Source organism: Carassius carassius, chromosome 38 (assembly GCF_963082965.1).
Source record: "Carassius carassius chromosome 38, fCarCar2.1, whole genome shotgun sequence".
Taxonomy (NCBI): Eukaryota; Metazoa; Chordata; class Actinopteri; order Cypriniformes; family Cyprinidae; genus Carassius; species Carassius carassius.
In genome coordinates, this window is record NC_081792.1 from 3,225,333 (window position 1) to 3,248,971 (window position 23,639).

General features: G+C 38.6%; 7 non-coding genes across 7 annotated transcripts; 5 read left to right on the forward strand and 2 right to left on the reverse strand.

The window, feature by feature from the left end:
• Positions 1 to 554: 554 nt before the first annotated feature.
• trnar-acg (transfer RNA arginine (anticodon ACG)) lies at positions 555 to 627 on the reverse strand. The gene has a single exon. It is a non-coding gene; the product is annotated as a tRNA-Arg (tRNA).
• A 1,097-nt stretch (positions 628 to 1,724) lies between these two features.
• trnae-cuc (transfer RNA glutamic acid (anticodon CUC)) lies at positions 1,725 to 1,796 on the forward strand. The gene has a single exon. It is a non-coding gene; the product is annotated as a tRNA-Glu (tRNA).
• A 2,883-nt stretch (positions 1,797 to 4,679) lies between these two features.
• On the reverse strand, positions 4,680 to 4,751 carry trnae-uuc (transfer RNA glutamic acid (anticodon UUC)). The gene has a single exon. It is a non-coding gene; the product is annotated as a tRNA-Glu (tRNA).
• Positions 4,752 to 10,495: 5,744 nt separating this feature from the next.
• Positions 10,496 to 10,567, forward strand: trnae-cuc (transfer RNA glutamic acid (anticodon CUC)). The gene has a single exon. It is a non-coding gene; the product is annotated as a tRNA-Glu (tRNA).
• Positions 10,568 to 12,568: 2,001 nt separating this feature from the next.
• Positions 12,569 to 12,640, forward strand: trnac-gca (transfer RNA cysteine (anticodon GCA)). The gene has a single exon. It is a non-coding gene; the product is annotated as a tRNA-Cys (tRNA).
• A 2,909-nt stretch (positions 12,641 to 15,549) lies between these two features.
• trnac-gca (transfer RNA cysteine (anticodon GCA)) lies at positions 15,550 to 15,621 on the forward strand. The gene has a single exon. It is a non-coding gene; the product is annotated as a tRNA-Cys (tRNA).
• Positions 15,622 to 16,425: 804 nt separating this feature from the next.
• On the forward strand, positions 16,426 to 16,497 carry trnac-gca (transfer RNA cysteine (anticodon GCA)). Its single transcript has one exon. It is a non-coding gene; the product is annotated as a tRNA-Cys (tRNA).
• The last annotated feature ends 7,142 nt before the right edge of the window (positions 16,498 to 23,639 follow it).

Genomic DNA, 23,639 nt, shown 5'->3' on the forward strand with positions numbered 1-23,639 from the left:
ACTTGTGTCATCCATTTGAAAACACACACGAAAACCGCTATCTAGAGGAAAAACTGCCTATTGTCACTCTGTCAAGGTACAGAAATGACATTGTGAAGGTAACAATGAAAGTGAGACCAACTTTTAATCGGCAAAGTTGCTGATTATTCGCTCCTTCAGTTTAACTCAGTTTACAACTTATTCTAAATGTCCAGGTGGCAATTAGTGATAAGGCTTCAAAATGGCAAGCCCATGACATCAAAACCACATGGCATTATACCCTTCAAAGTAATGAAGCAGTTACAGAGTAGCGATGAAATTGTTCATTCGAAAATCAACTGGCTGCCAGCCTGCAGTTTATTTCCCCTATAAGCGCCGAGCTTGTCGGAGTGCTTGTGAGACGAATGGCAATACCGAAGCATGTCCGTGTCTTCCCTAGACATCGGAAAGGGTGTGCAGAATATGTCTTTTTTGGAAAAAAAGAAGAATGCCTGAAGATTTGCCTTTTCTTCTGGATTTTGGAGAAGAGAAAAAAACACAACAACAAAATAAGACGGAGAAATACAAGCACAGAGCGAGCCAGCCAGGAGTCGAACCTAGAATCTTCTGATCCGTAGTCAGACGGGTTATCCATTGCGCCACTGGCCCACCAATAGTAAAGACTCCTGATTGCTACAGAGTTGTTGGTTTTAGATGTGAAAGTGGCAAGCATTGCTGTCTGCTTATTCTCACCTTGTTTTCAGGAGGTAAGCCCACCAGCCCATTAACCCACCAGCCCCTCCCTGGTGGTCTAGTGCTTAGGATTCGGCGCTCTCACCACCGCAGCCCGGGTTCGATTCCCGATCAGGGAAAGTTCTTTTGGCTTCCAATTGTGGACTGCAAATTCAAGCTCTGCTAACAGCTGCAAGAAAGCCAGCTCCAAACCAAAAAAATGTTGAGCACTTGAAAAAAAGACCTCCTTTTTGAGGAGAGAAGCAAAAAAGATCAAGCTTTCCCATCACGGGAGTCGACCCCTGGCTGCATGGGAGAAATCCAGGAATCCTAACTGCTAGACTATATGGGAACTGGCCAGCTTTAACTGGGCAGAAGCTTGTGGGCCACTTTCATTAAATCTGTCCAGTGTGGTTTACAGAAATAAATTGTGTTACATGAATTCAAGGGTCATGTTTGTTGACTCACCCCGGGGGATCAGTTTTTTTGACCAGAGTCCTGTGATTGCTGAATTGATACCTTGAACTGGTAATTAAGCTCTTGTCCAGGTGAAAATACTTGTGTCATGCATCTGAAAACACACATTGCAACCGTTATCTGGATGAAAAACTGTCTATCGTCGGTCTGTCAAGGTCCAAAATTGACATACGAATGGCAATACCGAAGCATGTCCGTGTCTCCCCTAGACATCGGAATGGGTGTGCAGAATATGGTTTTTTTTGGAAAAAAAAGAAGAATGCCTGGAGATTTGCCTTTACTTCTAGATTTTGGAGAAGAAAAAAAAAAAACAACAAAATAAGCCTGAGAAAAACAAGCACAGGGCAAGCCAGCCAAGAGTTGAACCTAGAATCTTCTGATCCGTAGTCAGACACGTTATCCATTGCGCCACTTGCCCTCCGATAGTAGATACTCCCGATTGCTACAGAGTTGTTGGTTTTAGATGTGACAGTGGCAAGCATTGTTGTCTGCTTATTCTCACCTTGTTATCAGGAGGTAAGCCTACCAGCCCACCAGCCCACCAGTCCACCATTCCCTCCCTGGTGGTCTAGTGGTTAGGATTCGGCGCTCTCACCGCCACGGCCCAGGTTCGATTCCTGGTCAGGGAAAGCTCTTTTGGCTTCCAATTGTGGACTGCGAATTCAAGCTCTGCTAACAGCTGCGAGAAATCCATCTCCAAACTGAAACATGGTGAGCACTTGAAAAAAAGACCTCCTTCGAGCCGGCAACCTAAGGATTGCCAAGACTCCAACCTACAGTCCTCCACTTTACCAGCTGAGCTATCGAAGGGGCAAAGTGTTAGACAGAACCTCGACATCTGGGGCAGGAAGATGTGCTGTATTTTTGCCTTGAGGTACTCCATACTGCACTTGTGATCGATAGGATACATCTTCATTCACTGCTACGAACTGATGGCGGTCATATAAGTACGATTTAAACCATGCTAATGCACTTCCACTGATGCCAACAAAGTGTTCAAGTCTATGCAAAAGAGTGTTGTGGTCAATTGTGTCAAACACAGCACTAAGATCCAATAAAACTAATAGAGAGATACACCCACGATCAGATGATAAGAGCAGATCATTTGTAACTCTAAGGAGAGCAGTCTCAGTACTATGATACGGTCTAAATCCTGACTGGAAATCCTCACATATACCATTTTTCTCTAAGAAGGAATATAATTGTGAGGATACCACCTTTTCTAGTATCTTGGACAGAAAAGGGAGATTCGAGATTGGTCTATAATTAACTAGTTCTTTGGGGTCAAGTTGTGGTTTTTTGATGAGAGGCTTAATAACAGCCAGTTTGAAGGTTTTGGGGACATATCCTAATGACAATGAGGAATTAATAATAGTCAGAAGAGGATCTATGACTTCTGGAAGCACCTCTTTTAGGAGCTTAAATGGTATAGGGTCTAACATACATGTTGTTGGTTTAGATGATTTAACAAGTTTATACAATTCTTCCTCTCCTATGGTAGAGAATGAGTGGAACTGTTCCTCAGGGGGTCTATAGTGCACTGTCTGATGTGATACTGTAGCTGACGGCTGAATGGTTGCAATTTTATCTCTAATAGTATCGATTTTAGAAGTAAAGTAGTTCATAAAGTCATTACTGCTGTGGTGTTGGGAAATGTCAACACTTGTTGAGGCTTTATTTTTTTTAATTTAGCCACTGTATTGAATAAATACCTGGGGTTATGTTTGTTTTCTTCTAAAAGAGAAGAAAAGTAATCGGATCTAGCAGTCTTTAATGATTTTCTGTAGGATATGTTACTTTCCCGCCAAGCAATACGAAATACCTCTAGTTTTGATTTCCTCCAGCTGCGCTCCATTTTTCGGGCTGCTCTCTTTAGGGTGCGAGTATGCTCATTATACCATGGTGTCAAACTGTTTTCCTTAACCTTCCTTAAGCGTAAAGGAGCAACTTTATTTAAAGTGCTAGAAAAGAGAGAGTCCATAGTTTCTGTTACGTCATCAAGTTGTTCTGAGGTTTTGGATATGCTAAGGAATTTGGTTACATCAGGAAGATAACTTAAAAAGCAGTCTTTTGTGTTAGAAATGATGGTTTTTCCATACTTGTAACAAGAAGTAGAATTTACAATTTTGGCTATATGAAGTTTGCACAGAACTAAATAATGATCTGAGATATCATCACTTGGCTGAATAATTTCAACACCATCAACATCAATTCCATGTGACAGTATTGAATCTAGAGTATGATATTTGACAATGAGTAGGTCCTGAAACGTGTTGTCTAACCCCAATAGAGTTCAGAATGTCTATAAATGCTGATCCCAATGCATCTTTTTCATTATCAACATGGATTTTAAAATCACCAACTATTAAAACTTTATCTGCATCCAGAACTAACTCGGATGTAAAATCACCAAACTCTTTAATAAAGTCCGTATGGTGCCCTGGTGGTCTGTATACAGTAGCCAGTACAAACATAACAGGGGATTTATCATTAACATTTGTTTCTCTGGATAATGTTATATGAAGCACCATTACTTCAAACGAGTTATACTTGAAGCCTGCCCTCTGAGAAATCCTGAAAACGTTGTTATAAATTGAAGCAACACTTCCACCTTTGCCTTTTAGACGCGGCTCATGTTTATAACAGTGATCTTGGGGGGTGGACTCATTTAAAATAATGTAATCATCAGGTTTTAGCCAGGTTTCTGTCAAACAGAGTACATCTATATTATGATCCTGTGATTGCTGAATTGATACCTTGAACTGGTAATTAAGCTCTTGTCCAGGTGAAAATACTTGTGTCATGCATCTGAAAACACACATTGCAACCGTTATCTAGATGAAAATCTGCCTATCTTCGGTCTGTCAAGGTACAAAATTGACATATTGTGAGGTTAATAATGAAAGTGAGACCAATTTTTAATCCGCAAAGTTGCTGATTATTCGCTCGTTCAGTTTAATGCAGATTACAATTTATTCTCAATGTCCAGGTGGCAATTAGTGATAAGGCTTCAAAATGGCAAGCCCGTGACATCAAAACAACATGGCATTACACCCTTCAAAGTAATGAAGCAGTTACAGAGTAGCAATGAAATTGTTCATTCGAAAATCAACTGGCTGCCAGCCTGCAGTTTATTTCCCCTTTAATCGCCGAGCTTGTCGGAGTGCTTGTGAGACGAATGGCAATACCGAAGCATGTCCGTGTCTTCCCTAGACATCGGAATGGGTGTGCAGAATATGTCTTTTTTGGAAAAAAAGAAGAATGCCTGAAGATTTGCCTTTTCTTCTGGATTTTGGAGAAGAGAAAAAAAACACATTAGACCAGCGACCTAAGGATTGCCAACACTCCAACCTACAGTCCTCCACTCTACCAGCTGAGCTATCGAAGGGGCAAAGTGTTAGACAGAACCTCGACATATCACGGTCCTGTAGCTCTACTGCTGGCCAAAAAGTCACTTCTGGTGCAGGAAGATGTGCTGGATTTTTGAGGAGGGAAGCAAAAACAAGCATGCGTTCCCATACCGGGAGTCGAACCCGGGCCGCCTGGGTGAAAACCAGGAATCCTAACCGCTAGACCATATGGGATTTGGACACCTAAAACTGGCCAGTGGCGCACTTTCCATACATGTGGTCAGTGTGGGTGCAGGATCTTGTAGTGGCCTGTTGCTTTAGGTATGCGACTGTAACAATGTGATAATAATTTGGCAAAACAAGAATTATCCAAAAGGACGGTTTTCTGAATTATATAGTGTTGTATGCATTCAAGGGATCTGTTTTTTTTACTCACCCCGGGGGGTCAGCTTTTTTGGGCAGATTCCTGTGATTGCTGAATTGATACCTTGAACTGGTAATTAAGCTCTTGTCCAGGTGAAAATACTTTTGTCTTGCATCTGAAAACACACATTGCAACCGTTATCTAGATGAAAATCTGCCTATCATCGGTCTGTCAAGGTACAAAATTGACATTTTGTGAGGTTAATAATGAAAGTGAGACCAATTTTTTATCCGCAAAGTTGCTGATTATTTGCTCGTTCAGTTTAATGCAGATTACAATTTATTCTCAATGTCCAGGTGGCAATTAGTGATAAGGCTTCAAAATGGCAAGCCTGTGACATCAAAACAACATGGCATTACACCCTTCAAAATAATGAAGCAGTTACAGAGTAGCAATGAAATTGTTCATTCAAAGATCAACTGGCTGCCAGCCTGCAGTTTATTTCCCCTTTAAAAGCCGAGTGCTTGTGAGACGAATGACAATACAGAAGCATGTCCGTGTCTTCCCTAGACATCGGAAAGGGTGTGCAGAATATGTCTTTTTTGGAAAAAAAGAAGAATGCCTGAAGATTTGCCCTTTCTCCTGGATTTTGGAGAAGAGAAAAAACACACAACAAAAAAATAAGCCGGAGAAAAACAAGCACAGAGCGAGCCAGCCAGGAGTCAAACCTAGAATCTTCTGATCCATAGTCAGATCCATAGCGCTATCCATTGCGCCACTGGCCCACCGATAGTAAAGACCCCTGATTGCTACAGACTTGTTGGTTTTAGATGAGACAGTGGCAAGCATTGCTGTCTGCTTATTATCACCTTGTTATCAGAAGGTAAGCCCACCAGCCCCTCCCTGGTGGTCTAGTGGTTAGGATTTGGCGCTCTCACGCAGAGGCCCGGGTTCGATTCCCGGTCAGGGAAAGCTCTTTTGGCTTCCAAATTTGGATTGTGAATTAAAGCTCTGCTTACAGCTGTTAGAAAGCCAGCTACTAAACCAAAAAATGGTGAGCACTTGAAAAAAAGACCTCCTTCGAGCCGGAGTCGAACCCCCGGAAAAGCTCTTTTGGCTTCCAATTGTGGATTGTGAATTAAAGCTCTGCTTACAGCTGTTAGAAAGCCAGGTCCAAACCAAAAAATGGTGAGCACTTGAAAAAAAGACCTCCTTCGAGCCAAAATCAAACCAGCGACCTAAGGATTGCCAACACTCCAACCTAAAGTGCTCCGCTCTACCAGCTGAGCTATTGAAGGGACAAACTGCTAGACAGAACCTCGACATATCACGGTCCTGTAGCTTTACTGCTGGCCAAAAAAGTCACTTCTGTAAGCGTAACATGCTTCGGTATTGCTGTTTTTTTTTTACTCACCCCGGGGGTTCAGTTTATTTGGCCAGATTCCTGTGATTGCTGGATTGATACCTTGAACTGGTAATTAAGCTCTTGTCCAGGTGAAAATACTTTTGTCTTGCATCTGAAAACACACATTGCAACCATTATCTAGCCTTTAATCACTCTTTGGGGTCAAAATGACCCCAATGGATTTTTCCTTCATTTTTTAAAAGTGTTACCTTCATCGCAGGGGCATGAAACTCGGTGACATTTCCTAAATAATCTATCTTAACATGCACAAAAAAACTGGGCTTGATTTGGTTGTTCTAAAGGTGTGTAAAAAAAAAATTACCTTTTAAGGTCTTTGGGGTCAAAATGACCCCACATTGAAAATGAATGGGAAAATGCAAAAAATGACTTTTTAAAATTTTGTTTGTCAAAAAAATAAAACTAAATCCATTATAAATCTGAAAATTTCTACAAATAAACCAAGATCTGGTCCTAGAGCATAAATAAAAAGTAGAACGAACTTTGTATCTCATACACAAACACACACACACACACACAAACACACACATGTATGTGACTGCAACAGAGAGCATTTTTACAGAAATTGGCAAATAAAATTAACTAAACTGGCATAAATCTAAAAATTTTTACATTTAATTCAAGGTCTGGTCCTAGAGCATAAACCCAAAGTGGAACAAACTTTCTATCTCATACACACACACACACACACACACACAAACATACGTATGCCACTGCAACAGAGAGCATTTTTATAGAAATTGGCAAATAAAATTAACTAAACTGGCATAAATCTAAAATTTTTTACATTTAATTCAAGGTCTCGTCCTAGAGCATAAACCCAAAGTGGAACAAACTTTCTATCTCACACACACACACACACACACACACACACACACACACACACACACACACACACACACACACACACACACACACAAACATACGTATGCCACTGCAACAGAGAGCATTTTTATAGAAATTGGCAAATAAAATCAACTAAACTGGCACAAATCTGAAAAATGTCACATATGCAACATGGAACAAGCTTGTAATATATATTCTATAATATTCTGATTGTTCTTTCACATGTTTATTAGCCATGTGATTTATAAAAAAAGTTGTTCTGTGTACCCTTCACTCCTGTTCATTACAGTTTATTGGTGCTGTTGTTTTGTATTATATTGGTTTATTTACTTTTAAAATTCATCTTGTTCTAAAATCTCTTGTTCTAAAAAAATAAATAGTTGTTGATAAATAATTTTCTGAAATAAATAGTGTGTGATTACAATCATGTCATAGTGGTGACTTGTAATGTTTTTTTAAATGTATGGATAATAATTTGCAAAAGCAGATAATTCAAAATATATTAGAAAACAACAACAAATTCTAACTCTGACAAAACTACAGATTTTTTATGTATTTCAAGATGTTTAAATAAATATTCACAAAATATATATCATAAAGTTGTGAGGAGAAGTTGAAGCATCAAGAAAAATGAAGTGAAAATGAATGAGTCTCTATAGCACTCTAGTGGATACATGTGGCCATTGCACTTTAATTCCTAACCCATAAGAAATAAAGTTTTTTGACTAACATTTAGATGGCAGTATTCTATCCCTAACACATAGAGCAATGTCCAGAAACTATTTAGATTTAATTAAGATCATCATTTAAGTGATTTTTTCTTTAAAAAATCATTTTTCATGAGCCAATTTATGGCCTAGTTATGTAATTGTGCAGTAAATAGGTAAAAAACTTCAAAATTTCCACAAAAACACAGCATAAATGTATAGTTGAGAAGTAAATAAAAAAAATTATATATAGTTTTCCATATAAAAAATGTATATTTCCTTATGCAATCGCTTTTTAAAAGTTTGGGGTAAAAATGACCCCAAAGACTTTAAGTGTTGTCCTTTTTTAGGAGTGATTAAAGGCTAGATGAAAAACTGCCTATCGTCGGTCTGTCAAGGTACAAAATTGATATATTGTGAGGTTAATAATGAAAGTGAGACCAATTTTTAATCCGCAAAGTTGCTGATTATTCGCTCGTTCAGTTAATTGCAGATTACAATTTATTCTCAATCTCCAGGTGGCAATTAGTGATAAGGCTTCAAAATGGCAAGCCCGTGACATCAAGACCACATGGCATTACACCCTTCAAAGTAATGAAGCAGTTACAGAGTAGCGATGAAATTGTTCATTCAAAAATCAACTGGCTGCCAGCCTGCAGTTTATTTCCCCTTTAATCGCCGAGGTTGTCGGAGTGCTTGTGAGACGAATGACAATACCGAAGCATGTCCGTGTCTTCCCTAGACATCGGAAAGGGTGTGCAGAATATGTCTTTTTTGGAAAAAAAGAAGAATGCCTGAAGATTTGCCTTTTCTCCTGGATTTTGGAGAAGAGAAAAAAAAACACATTCGACCAGTGACCTAAGGATTGCCAACACTCCAACCTACAGTCCTCCGCTCTACCAGCTGAGCTATCAAAGGGGCAAAGTGTTAGACAGAACCTCGATATATCACGGTCCTGTAGCTTTACTGCTGGCCAAAAAGTCACTTCTGGTGCAGGAAGATGTGCTGGATTTTTGAGGAGGGAATCAAAAAGGAGCATGCATTCCCATACCGGGAGTCAAACCTGGGCCGCCTGGGTGAAAACCAGGAATCCTAAGCGCTAGACCATATGGGATTTGGAAACCTTAAACTGGCCATTGGCTTCTGGCGCACTTTCCATACATGTGGTCAGTGTGGGCGCAGGATCTTGTAGTGGCCTGTTGCTTTAAGTCTGCGACTGTAACAATGTGATAATCATTTGGCAAAACAAGAATTATCCAAAAGGACGGTTTTCTGAATTATATAGTGTTGTATGCATTCAAGGGATCTGTTTTTTTTACTCACCCCGGGAGTTCAGTTTATTTGGGCAGATTCCTGTGATTGCTGAATTGATACCTCTAACTGGTAATTAAGCTCTTTTCCAGGTGAAAATACTTGTGTCATCCATTTGAAAACACACACGGCAACCGTTATCTAGAGGAAAAACTGCCTATTGTCACTCTGTCAAGGTACAAAAATGACATTGTGAGGGTAACAATGGAAGTGAGACCAATTTGTAATCGGCAAAGTTGCTGATTATTCGCTCCTTCAGTTTAACTCAGTTTACAACTTATTCTAAATGTCCAGATGGCAATTAGTGATAAGGCTTCAAAATGGCAAGCCCATGACATCAAAACCACATGGCATTACACCCTTCAAAGTAGTAAAGCAGTTACAGAGTAGAGATGAAATTGTTCAATCTAGAATCAACTGGCCCACCAGCCTGCATTTTATTACCACGTTAATCGCCGAGCTTATCGGAGAGCTTGTGTGATGAATGGCAGTACCAAAGCATGTTACGCGACTCCCCATAGACATCGGAACCTCAACCTATCAGGGTTCTGTAGCTCTACTGCTGTCCAAAAAGTCACTTCTGGTACAGGAACATGTGCTGGCTTTTTGAGGAGAGAAGCAAAAACATCAAGCTTTTCCATACCGGGAGTCAACCCCTGGCTGCATGGGAGAAATCCAGGAATCCTAACTTCTATGCCATATGGGAACTGGCCAGCTTTAACTGGGCACAAGCCTGTGGGCCACTTTCATTAAATCTGGAAATGCATTCAAGGGACATGTTTGTTGACTCACCCCGGGGGTTCAGTTTTTTGGCCAGAGTCCTGTGATTGCTGAATTGATACCTTGAACTGGTAATTAAGCTCTTGTCCAGGTGAAAATACTTGTGTCATGCATCTGAAAACTTACATTGCAACTGTTATCTAGATGAAAAACTGTCTATCGTTGGTCTGTCAAGGTCCAAAATTGACATACGAATGGCAATACCGAAGCATGTCCGTGTCTCCCCTAGACATCGGAATGGGTGTGCAGAATATTTTGGAAAAAAAGAAGAATGCCTGGAGATTTGCCTTTTCTTCTAGATTTTGGAGAAGAAGAAAAAACACAACAACAAAATAAGCCGGAGAAAAACAAGCACAGAACGAGCCAGCCTGGAGTCTAACCTAGAATCTTCTGATCTGTTGTCAGACACGTTATCCATTGTGCCACTGGCCCATCGATAGAAGAGACTCCCGATTGCTACAGAGTTGTTGGTTATATATGTGACAGTGGCAAGCATTGCTGTCTGCTTATTCTCAACTTGTTATCAGGAGGTAGGCCCACCAGCCCCTCCCTGGTGGTCTAGTGGTTAGGATTCGGCGCTCTCACCGCCGCAGCCTGGGTTCGATTCCCAGTCAGGGAAAGCTCTTTTGGCTTCCAATTGTGGATTGTGAATTAAAGCTCTGCTTACAGCTGTTAGAAAGCCAGCTCCAAACCAAAAAATGGTGAGCACTTGAAAAAAAGACCTCTTTCAAGCCGAAGTCGAACCAGCGACCTAAGGATTGCCAACACTCCAACCTACAGTGCGCCGCTCTACCAGCTGAGCTATCGAAGGGACAAAGTGCTAGACAGAACCTCGACATATCACGGTCCTGTATCTCTACTGCTGGCCAAAAAGTCACTTCTGTAAGCGTAACATGCTTCGGTATTGCTGTTTTTTTTTACTCACCCTGGGGGTTCAGTTTATTTGGGTAGATTCCTGTGATTGCTGGATTGATACCTTGAACTGGTAATTAAGCTCTTGTCCAGGTGAAAATACTTTTGTCTTGCATCTGAAAACACACATTGCAACCATTATCTGCAATATAACCAGCCTGCAGCCAGGAGTCGGACCCAGAATCTTTAGATCCGTAGTCAGACGCGTTATCCATTGCGCCACTGGCCCACCAATAGTATAGACCCCTGATTGCTACAGAGTTGTTGGTTTTAGATGTGACTATGGCAAGGATTGCTGTCTGCTTATTCTCACCTTGTTATCAGGAGGTAAGCCCTGATAATTGCCCAGCTTATCCGAGAGCTTGTGTGATGAATGGCAATACCGAAGCATGTTACATGACTCCCCATAGACATCGGAACCTCAACCTATCAGGGTTCTGTAGCTCTACTGCTGTCATAAAAAGTAACTTCTGGTGAAGGAAGATGTGCTGGCATTTTGAGGAGGGAAGCAAAAAAGTTCAAGCTTTTCCATACCGGGAGAAATGCATGGGAGAAAACCAGGAATCCTAACTGCTAGACCATATGGGAACTGGCCAGCTTTAACTGGGCACAAGCTTGTGGGCCACTTTCCATAAACTGGCCAGTGTGGTTTACAGAAATAAATAGTGTTGCATGCATTCAAGGGACATGAAAAACTGCCTATCGTCGGTCTGTCAAGGTACAAAATTGACATATTGTGAGGTTAATAATGAAAGTGAGACCAATTTTTAATCCGCAAAGTTGCTGATGTAGTTTCGTCTACCGGTTCACAGAATAATCACACTCAGTCAGTGGTTTTCTCTCAGAAGAAAAGACTTTATTTTATGGAAAACAACGCGGAGAGTCCTTGCAAGGAAATCTCTCGAATGTTATTTGGTATCTCCTTATATACACTATATGGTGCGGTTCCACAATAGTCAAACTTTTCCTTATGATTTTAATGCCTCCCTAGAGAGGAGAGGCCCCCTGATTGATTTATTCTAAAGAAAGGCCCTGTATGTATGTCTGACCATATGTTTGTCATCGGTTTTGTACATTCCAGCACGTAGGCAACTTTCTATTTTACTGCCTAAAATTTGTGACATTTTGGTACAATGCACCACTTGTGGTGAAATTAACCATAATCCAACATTTTCTCTATGCATATTTCTACAGTATTATGGGACAAAACGTACAAAAATGGATTCCTCGGAGCTTGCAGAGTACAGCTGATGAGACTTCAACCACGAAATCGCTAAAATTTATCTATCCAGGGAACCATTAGGAAGGGTGTGCTGAATAAATGGCAAATGTGAGTTTTTTTTTTTTTAAATGTCCATTTACAATTTATTCAGCGGGACTTCCGTAGTGCTCCCGTGGACATACATTTTTATGCAAATTCTACAGTATTATGTGACCAAACTTACATGAATGGACTCTACTGAGCGTGCTTTGTACAGTAGAGGTGTTTCCATTAACAATATTGCACTCATTTGAAATAAATCAAGTTAAATAGATTAGGAATAAGTGCAAACATATCTATATAGAAAGATTCTGTATGTGATTGTAACTCAGTGGCACATCCTCTCGGGTGGTTCTTTTTTTGTATCTGGCATGCTTGTCATATCCAAAAACTTTATTCAAAAGTGAGTCTGTCATCTTGTGTGAGGCTATGATCCAGGGAGTCTGTGGGGGTATAGCTCAGTGGTAGAGCATTTGACTGCAGCTCAAGAGGTCCCCGGTTCAAATCCGGATGCCCCGTTAGAATTTTGCATGTTAGGAATATGTGTAGCCATACCTTCCTGCCTTTTTTTGCTCATACTGTACAGGGTTTCTATCTCAATGGCACGGTGTTTGATTGCAGATCAAGAGGTCCCAGGTTCATTCCATGTGCCTAATTTGAGCTTTGGCATATTAGGAATAAACAAATCCTTGACATAAATTTATTTTTGAGGTTTGTGCTCATGTAGTACGGGGTTATAGCTCAACAACAGAGCATTTTTCTGCAGATCAATAGGTCTACATTTTGGATCTGGCTTGCTTGACAAAATCAACGACATGATTTCAAAGTGAGTCTGTAATCAAGTCGTCCACAGTTCAAATCTGGGTGTCCCCTTTGGACTTGTCTTATTTGGAGGTTTTGAGTTGTAGAGTTGCTGATTCTGATTTGGAGTAACCAAAGACCTGAGTTTACAGTGAAGGAGTCAATGTTTGATATTGTTGAATCGTAGGATCTAACTTAATTTTTGGCTCGAAGCACAGAAGTCTGTAGGGGTATGGCTTAATGAAAGAGCATTTTTCTGCAAATATGTGGGGGCATAGTTCAGTGGTAGAGCATTTGAGTGCAGATCAATAGGTCCACAATTCAAATCCGAGTGCCGCTTATGGATTTGGCAGATTAGGAATAAGTGCAAACATATCTATATAGAAAGATTCTGTATGTGATTGTAACTCAGTGGCACATCCTCTCGAGAGGTTCTTTTTTTTATCTGGCATGCTTGTCATATCCAAAAACTTTATTCAAAAGTGAGTCTATCATCTTGTGTGAGGCTATGATCCAGGGAGTCTGTGGGTATATAGTTCAGTGGTAGAGCATTTGATTGCAGTTCAAGAGGTCCCCGGTTCAAATCTGGGTGCCTTATTTGCATTTGGCATGTTAGGAATATGTGTAGCCATATCTTCCTGCCTTTTAGGAAGGTCCCAGGTTCATTCCATGTGCCTAATTTGGGCTTGGCATATTTGGAATAAACAAATCCTTGACAAGAATTCATTTTTGAGGTTTGTGCTCATGCAGTACGGGGTTATAGCTCAACAACAGAGCATTTGTCTGCAGATCAATAGGTCTACATTTTGGATCTGGCTTGCTTGACATAATCAACGACATGATTTCAAAGTGAGTCTGTAATCAAGTCGTCCACAGTTCAAATCTGGGTGTCCCCTTTGGACTTGTATTATTTGGAGGTTTTGAGTTGTAGAGTTGCCGATTCTGATTTGGAGTAACCAAAGACCTGAGTTTACAGTGAAGCAGTCAATGTTTGATATTGTTGAATCGTAGGATCTAACTTAATCTTTGGCTCTAAGCACAGAAGTCTGTGGGGGTATGGCTCAATGAAAGAGCATTTTTCTGTAAAGATGTGGGGGTATAGTTCAGTGGTAGAGCATTTGACTGCAGATCAAGAGGTCCCCGGTTCTAATCCGGATGCCCCTTTGGATTTGGCATGTTAGGAATATGTGTAGCCATATCTTCCTGCCTTTTGTGCTCATACTGTACAGGGTTATATCTCAAAGGTACGGCGTTTGATTGCAGATTAAGAGGTCCCAGGTTCATTCCATGTGCCAAATTTGGGCTTGACATAAATTCATTTTTGATGTTTGTGCTCAGGCAGTGCGGGGTTATAGCTCAACAACAGAGCATTTGTCAACCAAAGACCTAAGTTTACAGTGAAGGAGTCAATGTTTGAAATTGTTGAATCGTAGGATCTAACTTAATCTTTGGCTCTAAACACAGAAGTCTGTAGGGGTATGGCTTAATGAAAGAGCATTTATCTGCAAAGATGTGGGGGCATAGTTGAGTGGTAGAGCATTTGAGTGCAGATCAAGAGGTCCTTGGTTCAAAATTGGGTGCCGCTTATGGATTTGGCAGATTAGGAATAAGTGCAAACATATCTATATAGAAAGATTCTGTATGTGATTGTAACTCAGTGGCACATCCTCTCGAGAGGTTCTTTTTTGTATATGGCATGCTTGTCATATCCAAAAACTTTATTCAAAATTGAGTCTGTCATCTTGTGTGAGGCTATGGTCCAGAGAGTCTGTGGGGGTATAGTTCAGTGGTAGAGAATTTGACTGTAGATTAAGAGGTCCCCGTTTCAAATCTCGGTGCGCCCTTAGGAATTGGCATGTTAGGAATATGTGTAGCTGTATCTTCATACTGTATGCGGTTATATCTCAATGGCACAGCGTTTCATTGTAGATCAAGAAATCCCAGGTTCATTCCATGTGCCTCCTTTGGGCATATTAGGAATAAACAAATCCTTGACATATATTCATTTTTGAGGTTTGTGCTCATGCAGTACGGGTTATAGCTCAACGACAGAGCATTTGTCTGCAGATCAATAGGTCTACATTTTGGATCTGGCTTGCTTGACATAATCAACGACATGATTTCAAAGTGAGTCTGTAATCAAGTCGTCCACAGTTCAAATCTGGGTGTCCCCTTTGGACTTGTCTTATTTGGAGGTTTTGAGTTGTAGAGTTGGTGATTCTGATTTGGAGTAACCAAAGACCTGAGTTTACAGTGAAGGAGTCAATGTTTGATATTGTTGAATCGTAGGATCTAACTTAATCTTTAGCTCGAAGCACAAAAGTCTGTAGGGGTATGGCTTAATGAAAGAGCATTTTTCTGCAAAGATGTGGGGGCATAGTTCAGTGGTAGAGCATTTTAGTGCAGACCAAGAGATCCAAGGTCAAATCCGAGTGCCGCTTATGGATTTGGCAGATTAGGAATAAGTGCAAACATATCTATATAGAAAGATTCTGTATGTGATTGTAACTCAGTGGCACATCCTCTCGAGAGGCTATTTTTTGTATCTGGCATGCTTGTCATATCCAAAAACTTTATTCAAAAGTGAGTCTGTCATCTTGTGTGAGGCTATGATCCAGGGAGTCTGTGGGGGTATAGCTCAGTGGTAGAGCATTTGACTGCAGATCGAAAGGTCCCCGGTTCAAATCCGGGTGCCCCCTTTGGATTTGGCATGTTAGGAATATGTGTTGCCATATCTTCCTGCCTTTTTGTGCTCATACTGTAAGGGGTTATATCTCAATGGCACGGCGTTTGATTGCAGATCAAGAGGTCCCAGGTTCATTCCATGTGCCTAATTTGGGCTTGGCATATTAGGAATAAACAAATCCTTGACATAAATTCATTTTTGAGGTTTGTGCTCTTGCAGTACGGGGTTATAGCTCAACGACAGAGCATTTGCCTGCAGATCAATAGTTCTACGTTTTGGATCTGGCTTGCTTGACATAATCAACGACATGATTTCAAAGTGATTCTGTAATCAAGTTGTCCACAGTTCAAATCTGGGTGTCCCCTTTGGACTTGTCTTATTTGGAGGTTTTGAGTTGTAGAGTTGTTGATTCGGATTTGGGGTAACCAAAGACCTGAGTTTACAGTGAAGCAGTCAATGTTTGACATTATTGAATCGTAGGATCTAACTTAATCTTTGGCTCTAAGCACAGAAGTCTGTGGGGGTATGGCTCAATGAAAGAGCATTTTTCTGCAAAGATGTGGGGGTGTAGTTCAGTGGTAGAGCATTTGACTGCATATTAAAAGGTCCCTGGTTCAAATCTGGGTGCCCCTTATGGATTTGGCAGTTTAGGAATAAGTGCAAACATATCTATATAGAAAGATTCTATGTGATTGTAAGTCAGTGGTGCATCCTCTCGAGAGGATCTTTTTTGTATTTGGCATGCTTGTAATATCCATAAACTTTATTCAAAAGTGAGTCTGTCATCTTGTGTGAGGCTATGACCCAGGGAGTCTGTGGGGGTATAGCTCAGTGGTAGAGCATTTGACTGCAGATCAAGAGGTCCCTGGTTCAAATCCGTATTCCCCTTTGGATTTGGCATTTTAGGAACATGTGTAGCCATATCTTCCTGCCTTTTTGTGCTCATACTGTACGAGGTTATATCTCAATGGCACGGCGTTTTATTGCAGATCAAGAGGTCCCCGGTTCAAATCTGGGTGCCCCCTTTGCATTTGGCATGTTAGGAATATGTGTAGCCATATCTTCCTGCCTTTTAGGAAGGTCCCAGGTTCATTCCATGTGCCTAATTTGGGCTTGGCATATTAGGAATAAACAAATCCTTGACAGAAATTCATTTTTGAGGTTTGTGCTCGTGCAGTACAGGGTTATAGCTCAACGACAGAGCATTTGTCTGCAGATCAATAGGTCTACGTTTTGGATCTGGCTTGCTTGACATAATCAACGACATGATTTCAACGTGAGTCTGTAATCAAGTCGTCCACAGTTCAAATCTGGGTGTCTCCTTTGGACTTGTCTTATTTGGAGGTTTTGAGTTGTAGAGTCGTTGATTCGGATTTGGAGTAACCAAAGACCTGAGTTTACAGTGATAAAAGTGAGTTTACCGATATGAAGTGTTAAGAGGGCTGGAGGGAGAAGATGGAAAATAATGGTTTTTATGTATTTATTTTTATTTATTTTAATGGTTTTAATTTGTGTTACTTTTAATGCAAGGGGATTGATGGACATGGGTAAATTTGAAAAGGTGAAAGAAATGTGTAAAGGAGAGGATGTGATTTTATTACAAGAAACTAACTGGAGGGAAGAGTACATGACTGAAATAAGGAAAAGGTGGAGCGGAGAGATTTTATATAACAATGGTGATGGGAGGCTTAGAAGAGGAGTTGCGATTTTAATAAAAGAAAACTGTGGGGTATCATGTAAAATGTATCACTGTGGGGTATCATTGCGGTTTAAATGGAGTATGAGGAGAAAAAAGTTATTGTAGTTAATATTCATGCACCGACTGTAGAGAATGAAAAGAAGGAATATTTTAATGTATTACGAGATTTTTTAAAAAAGCATAAAGAAGTTATTATGATGGGTGATTTTAATACCGTTTTCAGTAAATTAGAAATGGGTGAGGGAATGGTTTTTAAAAATGATAAAGGAAGAAAAGAACTGAAATTATTAATGGAAGAAAATAATATGATTGATGTATGGAGAGAAAGAAATGAAAAAAAGAAAGAATATTCAAGGAGGCAATTAGTAGGGAATTTTATGTGTAAGACAAGGATTGATTTTATTTTGTGTACAAGGCACATTGAAGGATTTATCGGTAACATTAAATATGAAGAATCAAGCTTAAGTGACCATAAACCAATTTTTTTGCAAGTAGACTGGAGTTCAGTGAAAAGAAGGCCGGGTGTATGGGTTTTAAATGTAGAGGTTTTGAAGAATGAGGAGTATGTTTTAAGTATTAAAGAAATTATTGAAAAAGAAAAGGAGAATGAAATGTACAGTGACGATAAAAGGATATGGTGGGAAAATGTTAAATATTTAGTTAAAAAATTCACAATAAAGTATTGCAAATTAATACAGATATGTAAGAGGAAGAAGGAGAGAGAAATAAGAGAAAAATTGGAAAAGGAATTAAATGAGAATGGGAAAGATATACAAAAAATAAAAGAACTGGAGGGAATATTGAAAGAAATGGAAGAGAAAAAATATGAAGGCGCAAGACTAATAAGTAAAGCTAAATATACTTTGGAGGGAGAAAAATGTACAAAGTTTTTCTTTGATCTAGAAAAAATAAGAGGGAAAGCTGGAATGATTAAAGAAATAAGAGGAAAAAATAGTGTAGTGGTGGAAACAAATGAGGAAATATTAAAAGAAGTAAAAGCATATTATGAGAACCTGTTTAGTACTGAGGGGTTGAAGGAAGAAGAGAAATTGGAGTTACTTAAGCAAATAAAAACAACAGTAGGAGAAGTAGACAAAAAGAGTGTGATGAAGAGATAAGAGAAGAAGAGATAAAAAGAACAATAAGTGAATTAAACAAAAATAAAAGTCCAGGTATAGATGGTTTGGGGAGTGAATTTTATATTGTTTTTAAAGATTTTTTAACCAGTATTTTAAAAGAAGTATATGAAGAGATCTTTAAAAAAGAGGAAATGAATCAGAGAATGGGGATGGGATTATTAAAGTTGATATATAAAAGAAAAGGAGATAAAGTAGACTTAAAAAATTATAGACCAATTACAATGTTGAATACAGATCTGAAAATTTTAACAAAAGTTTTAGCCAACAGATTGAAAGAGGTAATGCCAACCATCATTGAAACAAATCAAGTGTATGGAGTTAAAGGGAAAGATATAGCGGACACAACTTTAAGTATAATAGATGGGATAAGATATATGAAAGAAAAAAACAAAAAAGGATATGTTATTAGTTTGGATTTCGAAAAGGCTTTTGATAGAGTGGAGCATGAATATTTATTTGGAATTTTAAGAAGGTACGGGTTTGGGGAAAATTTTATCAAGTGGATTACAATTTTATATTAGGGAGCAATAACAAGAATACAGTGTAATGGTTTTTTAAATGATTGTTTTAAAATTACTAAATCTATAAGACAAGGATGTCCATTATCAGCGCTTTTATATTCTTTAGTTGCAGAACCATTGGGATTAGCTATTAAAATAGACGAAGACATAAGAGGGATAAACATTGAAGGAAGTGGGGGAAATGAAAAAATATTTCAATATGCAGATGATACGACAATAATAGTTAAAGATATAGAGAGTGTTAATAAAGTAATGGAAGTAGTACAGATGTTTTGTAGGGGATCAGGAGGTAAGATAAATGAAGAAAAAACTATATATATGAGATTTGGAGGAGTGACTGTTTTAACAGAGTAATTTCATTTTAAAGAAACAAAAGAAATAAGGATTTTAGGTGTTCTAATGGGAAAAGAAGAAAGGAATGTTAAAGAAAAAATGTGGGAAGAAATAGTAGGAGGTATTGAAAGAAGGTTACATTTTTGGAAATTGAGGACATTAAGTTTAAAAGGGAAGGTTTTAATATTAAATGTGTTAATGGTGTCAAAGCTGTGGTATGTTTTATATGTGACTGCTATGCCAATGTGGGTGGAGAAAAGGTTGAAAAAATGTTTTTTAGATTTTTTATGGAATAGTAAACCGTCAAGAATTGCATATAGTCAGTGTTGGGAAGGTTACTTTGGAAATGTAATAGGTTACAGATTACAAGTAAAAGCATATACATCAACTTAAATACAGTTATCTAATAAGCATGTGACGTATTCTGTGTAATAAACTCCTGAAATATTGGTGTTTTTTTTAAACTGCTGTCTCTTTGTATATGATGATAGTTTTCCTAAAATAAGTAAAATGCACATGAAGTGACACAGAGCAGTTTTAGGAATTATGAGGAATATTGAGGCGGCAGAGGTTGAAAACACTGCGAGCTTCAGTAGACCTATGTGTAGTAAATGAAAACATGTCTTTGCCATTCATTTACAGGAGGGGCGGACTGGGAAAAAATTCAGACTGGAAAATTCAAACTCATACAAACCTGTTCATGGACAAAACTATTTTTTGTTTGGACCTGACATAAAAAAAGGTTTAAATCTTTAATTTGGGGACATGCTAAATAATTAAAAGTTCTCTCCTGAACTGCACCTTCATTTCCATTTTTCTCTTCAGTCTCTTAATTTTGCCCTGTTATCCATCTCTCTCGTGACTTTAATACTCAAGATTGAACAAAACTAATCTTTACAATACAATACTCTACAATACTACAATATCTTTATAGAAAAATCCTAATACTGTACACGAGTCATGTTTTTTCCTTACAAAAGTTTAACATGCTTTTATTAGCCTATATAAAAGTAAAATAACCTTTTTTTTTTTGCAAATGGATTTGTATTTATTTTTAAATAAATACATTTGTAAAATAATTTTACATTTTTGGTTATCAGAGTTAAACAATAGTAACCATTTTCTCTGGATTTATAGTTAAATATTAAAATGTTAATTTTCGTAAGGGTTGTGTTGTTGTCTGTCGTAGCTCCCCCTAAACCTATAAAAAAAATCAGAATTTTTTTCAGCTAAATTACTACTGTAACATTACAACAGATAATAATGATGTCCTTTATATAGTATTTTGAGTGATGACTGATGAGCAACGTGCTGCTGCTTGATTAAATAAATAAAAAAAACAAAGACAAAAAAGCATCTTTACAGATGAAACTGACCTGAAACCCTGAACAGGAGTTCTGCTTCTCTGCTCCAGCAGTCCACTGTATTCTCTCTCTCTCTCTCTCTCTCTCTCTCTCTCGCATTGATTACTCTGAGTCTGATCCAAACCGTTTGGCGGAGGCACGGAGAGCGCGCGAGTCATGACTAACAATTCATGACTTATTAGAGATTTAATTATCAAATGGCGGATTCACAAAGGATCACTTTAGTACATTCGGCAGGCAATTATACAATAATGATATTAAATAGTGGGCCAAATCGGCTGCCAGGCCACCGGGAATTGTCCCGGTTCTCCCGGTGTCCAGTCCGCGCCTGATTTCCACAGACACGCAGAATGTGCAAGTCATATATTGCATTTTTGGGGCATTAATAGGAGAAGTAGGGAAAGGAGGGATGGGATTAATGTTGAACAGAGAAAAATAGCTTAAGAATTAAAATAGTAAAAAAATATCTAGATGATGGTCACAAAACTGCATGGAAAAAGACAATGGAATATTTTTTAAACAAATGTGGGGATTTTAACATGGTGGGATGGGATTTTATGGATGAAAACAAAGAATTGGATGACAGAGTGCTTACCAGAGTTTTATAGGGAAATGTTTAGTGCCTGGGGAAAATTTTTAGATAGACTTGAGTATGATCCACATGGGAGAGAAAATATTTTAAATCAACCTCTGTTTTTAAACCAAAACATTTTAAAACAAAACAAAGGAATTTTTTTAAAGAAATGGATGGAAGTGGGGATAACAAGAGTGAGAGATGTTTTGTATGAATTTAAAGAAGGGTTTTTACCTACACAATTTATTGTAGATGCAATGGAGGAGGCAAAAGAGGGTTACAGTGAACAAGTAATAAAAATAAATATGAAATCATTAAAAATGCAATACCTAAAGAGTGGATAAAAAGAATAGAAAGTATGGAAGGAGAGCCAAAAGAGAAATGTATTCATGTGAAATTAGGGGAAAAACTGTATGATTTTAAGGAATGTACTGTGAAAATGATTTATTGTGCTTTTAGAGATGATGTTTTTAAAGAGCCGATGGCAAATGGTTACTGGGTGCAGAAATTCAAAGATTTAAAAAAAGAGTGTATATGGAGAAACATGACGGGGAAATGTGTGGAAACAAAATTGGAATGTTTGGAGTATTTTATAAGGCATAAAGTGGTTTTTACTGATGTTATTTTAAATGAAATAGGAATGGAAGAAAATGCTCTGTGTAAAGTGTGCCAGGAAGAGGAAGAGGGGATTTTACATATGTTTTTACATTGTAGAGAGCTAGAGGACTTTTTAAGGAAATGTAAATGTTTAATTAAAGATGTGACTGAGGAGTGGGATGAAAATGTAATGGAATTAAACAGAGTTGTGATGTTTGGTTGGGAAAAAAAGTGTCAAAACAAAAGTTTCATTAATCTGTGTGTAATGCTAATGAAAAGTGCAATATGGGACAGAAGAACTGTGGCTAAAAAGGAAAGAATTGTGTTGGATGTTTGGAGGGTGTTTAAAAGAAAAACAGAATTATATATTGAAAGACTGTATGTGTACTTTAAAGGTGTAAATATGTTAGACTCTTTTTATGATGTTTTTACCCCAAAAGTTTATTGTGTTTTAAATGATTTAATGTGGAAGCTGCCAGGAAGTGAAGGAGATTTTTAAATTATCTATGTAAAGGAAAGATGTGTAATGTAGAGATATGTAATGTACAATGTTCTGTATTTTCTATTGTTTGTGTTTAATCTATTGTATTTTATTGATTGAAATTTCTTAAAAAAAAACAAACAAAAAAAAAATTTTGACTGCAGATCAAGAGGTCCCCGGTTCAAATCCGGGTGCCCCCTTTGGATTTGGCATGTTAGGAAAATGTGTAGCCATATCTTCCTGCCTTTTTGTGCTCTTAAATCTCAATGGCACGGCGTTTTATTGCAGATCAAGAGGTCCCAGGTTCATTCCATGTGCCTAATTTGGGCTTGGCATATTAGGAATAAACAAATCCATTTGACTGCAGATCAAGAGGTCCCCGGTTCAAATCCGGGTGTCCCCTTTGGATTTGGAATGTTAGGTATATGTGTAGCCATATCTTCCTGCCTTTTTGTGCTCATACTGTACAGGGTTATATCTCAATGGCAAGGCGTTTGATTGCAGATTAAAAGGTCCCAGGTTCATTTCATGTGCCTAATTGCAGTTTGGCATTTTTGTGGTTTGTGCTCATGCAGTACGGGTTATAGCTCAACGACAGAGCATTTGTCTGCAAGTCAATAGGTCTACTATTTTGATCTGGCTTGCTTGACATAATCAATGACATGATTTCAAAGTGAGTCTGTAATCAAGTCGTCCACAGTTCAAATCTGGGTGTCCCCTTTGCACTTGTCTTATTTGGAGGTTTTGAGTTGTAGAGTTGTTGATTCGGATTTGGAGTAACCAAAGACCTGAGTTTACAGTGAAGCAGTCAATGTTTGATATTGTTGAATCGTAGGATCTAACTTAATCTTGCTCTAAGCACAGAAGTCTGTGGGGGTATGGCTCAATGAAAGAGCATTTTTCTGCAAAGATGTGGGGGTATAGTTCAGTGGTAGAGCATTTGAGTGCAGATCAAGAGGTCCTCGGTTCAAATCTGAGTGCCGCTTATGGATTTGGCAGATTAGTAATAAGTGCAAACATATCTATATAGAAAGATTCTGTATGTGATTGTAACTCAATGGCACATCTTTTCGAGAGGTTCTTTTTTGTATCTGGCATGCTTGTCATATCCAAAAACTTTATTCAAAAGTGAGTCTGTCATCTTGTGTGAGGCTATGATCCAGGGAGTCTGTGGGGGTATAGCTCAGTGGTAGAGCATTTGACTGCAGATCAAGTGGTCCCAGGTTCATTCCATGTGCCTAATTTGTCTGGCCCTACTAGGAATAAACAAATCCTTGACATGAATTCACTTTTGAGGTTTGTGCTCATGCAGTACGGGGTTAT